The following is a 3,936-nucleotide window of genomic DNA, read 5'->3' on the forward strand; positions in this document are numbered from 1 at the left end:
CCTTAACTGCAACCTTCTGAGAGGTCCTGAGCAAAAAGCAAAGCAAACAGCCCAGCAAAGCCATTTCTCAAGTCCTGAGCTACAAAGACTACATGAAATCATAAGGATTGACCAGGTGCAGTGACTCACGCCTGAAATCCCAGCATTTTGGGAGTCCAAGGCAGCAGGATCACTTGAGCCCAGGGGTTCAAGACCAGCCTGGGCAACACAGTGAGACCCACAGCTCTACAAAAAAGTATAAAAATTAGCCGGGCATGGTGGCACACACATGTAGTCCCAGCTACTCAGAGGCTTAGGCAGAATTGCTTGAACCCAGGAAGCAGAGGTTGCCAGTGAGTTGAAATCATATCACTGCACTGCAACCTAGGTAACAGAGCAAGACTCTGTCTCAAAACAAAAACAAAACAAAACAACAACAAAATAAACAAACAAACAAATTAGCCGGGTGTGGTGGCACACACCTGCAGTCCCAGCTATTCAGAAGGCCAAGGCGGGAGGATTGCTTGAGCTCGGGAGGTTGAGGCTGCAGCGGAGCTATGATTGTGCCACTGCACTCCATCCTGTCTCTTAAAAAAAAAAAAAATGCCAGCTCTAACAGACCTTTGCTCTGCATATTCTGTGCTAAAAAAAAAAAAAAAATCATAAAACAAAACGCCTAGCAGATCTGATTTACGTCAGGGCTAGCTCAGACTCTTACCTGTTTCCTTCCCACTCAGTGCCCATCTCGGCCAGTGGATGGGACATAACTATGACCTCCCTCTGCGCTGGGCAAATAGATTAGTAACTGGCAACTATGACAGGAGATTCCCTCCAAACCTTCCCACTTCCTTCAGGATAAAATCCCAGGTCCTCTGTGCAGTCTCCAGCCCCCATCCCCGCCTAGAATTCCACCATTCAGCCACGAAGAATCATGAACTGCTTTTGTTTGCGAATATAGTAGTCTCCAGAGTGCAGTACATACACCCTATAAACAAAGTTTTGGGGTTTAACTGGAAAACACTAGAATATCTAGATTTGGGGGGGTTTATTGTTTTTTAGTTTTTTTTTTTTTAATAAGTTTTTTCTTTTCTTTCTTTCTTTCTTTTCTTTTTTTTTTTTTTTTAAGAGACAAGGTCTTGCTATATTGCCCAGGCTGGTTTTGAACTCCTGGCCTCAAGTGATTCCCCACCTTGACCTCCCAAAGTGCTAGCATTACAGGTGTGAACCATCATACCCAGCTTCATTTATCTCTCTACATTTTTTCAAGTCACCCTGTCACCCATGCTGGAGTGCACTAGCATAAGCTCGTCTCACTGCCATGTCTCCCTCCTATATTCAAGCAATTCTGCTACCTCAGCCTCCCAAGAAGCTGGAATCACAGGCATGCACCACCATGCCCAGCTAATTTTTGTATTTTTGGTATGGATGGGGTTTCCCCATGTTGGCCAGGCTAGTCTCAAACTCCTGGCCTCAAGTGATCCACCCGCTTCAGCCTCCCAAAGTGTTGGAATTACAGGCATGAGCCACCAAGCCCAGCCCTCATGTATATTTTTGAATCTGCAGTTTTCTGTTTTCTTTCTTTTTTTTTTTTTTTTTTAGACAGAGTTTCGCTCTTGTTGCCCAGGCTGGAGGGCAATGGCATGATTTTGGCTCACTGCAACTTCCATCTCCCAGGTTCAAGCAATTCTCTTGCCTCAGCCTCACAAGTAGCTGAGATTACAATTTTTTGTTTCCTAAAGAACATATATTTTGGCTGGGTACAGTGGCTCATGCCTGTAATCCCAGCACTTTGGAAGGCCAAAGCGGGAGGATCATGAGGTCACGGGTTCCAGACCACATGTAGTGGCCAACATAGTGAAACACCGTGTCTACTAAAAATACAAAAAATTAGTCAGTCATGGTGGCGGGCACCTGTAATCCCAGCTACTTGGGAGGCAAAGGCAGGAGAATCACTTGAACCTGGGAGGCAGAGGTTGCAGTGAGCCAAGATCATACCATTGCACTCCAGCCAGGCAACAATGTGAGACTCCGTCTCAAAAAAAAAAAAAAAAAAAAAAAAAAAAGAATATATATTTCTGTAATAAAGATACTGTTATGTAACAATTTACAGAATATATTGATATAATTGTATTTGTATATAATTTAAATAATATCCTGGCTGGGCTCAGTGGCTCACACCTGTAATCCCAGCACTTTGGGAGGCAGAGGCGGGCGGATCACGAGGTCAAGAGTTCGAGACCAGCCTGACCAACATAGTGAAACCCCGTCTCTACCTAAAATACAAAAGTTAGCTAGGCGTAGTGGCGTGCACCTGTAATCCCAGCTACTTGGGAGGCTGGGGCAGCAGAATCGATTGAACCTGGGAGGCAGAGGTTGTAGTGAGACGAGATGGCACCACTGCATTCCTGGGCGACAGGGGGAGACTCTTCTCAAAAAAAAATAAATAAATAAATACAAATAAATAAATTTTTTTAAAAAAATCCATCTTTGAGGCCAGGAGTTTGAGACCAGCCTGTGCAACATAGTGAGACCCCGTCTCTACCAAAAAAAAAAAAAAAAAAAAAAAAAAAAAAAAAAAAAAAAATTGAAAATTAACCAGGCATAGTGGCATATGCCAGTAATCCCAGATACTTAGGAGGCTGAGGTAGGAGGATTGTTTGAGTCCAGGAGTTCGAGGCTGCAGTGAGCCGTATTCAAACCACTGCATTCCAGCCTGGGCAACAGAGCAAAACCTTGTCTCAAAAGATAAATAAATATCCATCTGGGGGTGTAATTTTAACAGTTTTACCTATAGAGGTGTGCAATGGAGAAAAAAATTTAGAGTCGTTGAACACAATGCTATTTTGCCCCTCAGAGAGTATCTGGCAGTCTCTGGAGACATTTTTTGTAGTCACAACAGGGAGAGTGAGGAGCCACTGGCATCTAGCAGGCAGTGGCCAGGGATGCTGTTAAATGTCCCCCAACACACAGGACAGTCCCCCACACAAAGAACCAGGCAGCCCAAAGTGTCAAGAGTGCTGGGCTTGAGAAGCCCTTGCCCGAAAGCCCCAGACTTAGTCTTGTTTTGGGGGCTCTGCACGGCTGCCTCAACTCCCCACTCTATTCGTCCCCGAGCTAAGACCTCCAATTTCAGTGACTGTACAAAGCATCCCCTCCTCCAATGAAGTAGCCATCTCTGTGTCCCCAGGCTGGGCCAGAGCCCCACCACCTAACGGCTCCCTGATGCGCCCTGTACTGGGTTAGAACTGTCCAGCCCACGGGGTTCTTAACCATTGCAGATTCCCTGGATCCCTGAGACAGCCGGATTCTACCGGGCAACGAGAGACCAAGAATCTGTGTTTTTCTCAAGCACCGCTCCCCGCAACCACACACACACTGCCTGCCCCTATCAAGGGCACACAGCAGGTGGCCCAGTGACTAGTTGAGTGCCTACTGCAAGCCAGGCGCTATTACGCGATCCACTCGGGAATCTTGGCACATACTCCACTCCATGGTGTAGAGACCAGGATCCTCCCCATTTCACAGAGGGGTAAACTGAGGTTCAGAGAGGTGACCCTAGCTAGGACAGAGACTCAGGGCAGGAAAAGCGCCCAGGTCCTCATGAGCGCCAGATTCCCGGGGAAGGAGGGAGGACAGAGAGGAGGGTGATGAACTGGGGGAGCGCGCGCTGGGTGGGGGGGCGCGGGGCCTCGCCGCGGCCTTCCGATGCGGCCCCGCCCCCACGAGGGACGTGAAGACGCGGACCCCGCGCAGCGTGGGGACATGTGACCGACTGCAGAGGCCGCGCCGCCTCCCCCGCCCGAGGTCTGCGCGCTCCGCCGCAGGGTGCAGACCCGGGGCGCCCGCCTGGGTTTGGGGCGCAAGAGCAGAGGCGGAGCCAGGGCGGAGCCAGCGCGCCCGGTCCCCCCTGAATCGAAAGCGAAACAGGGGCTGGGGAGGAAGGGCGGAGCCGGCCCC

Source organism: Macaca mulatta, chromosome 19 (assembly GCF_049350105.2).
Source record: "Macaca mulatta isolate MMU2019108-1 chromosome 19, T2T-MMU8v2.0, whole genome shotgun sequence".
Lineage (NCBI taxonomy): Eukaryota > Metazoa > Chordata > Mammalia > Primates > Cercopithecidae > Macaca > Macaca mulatta.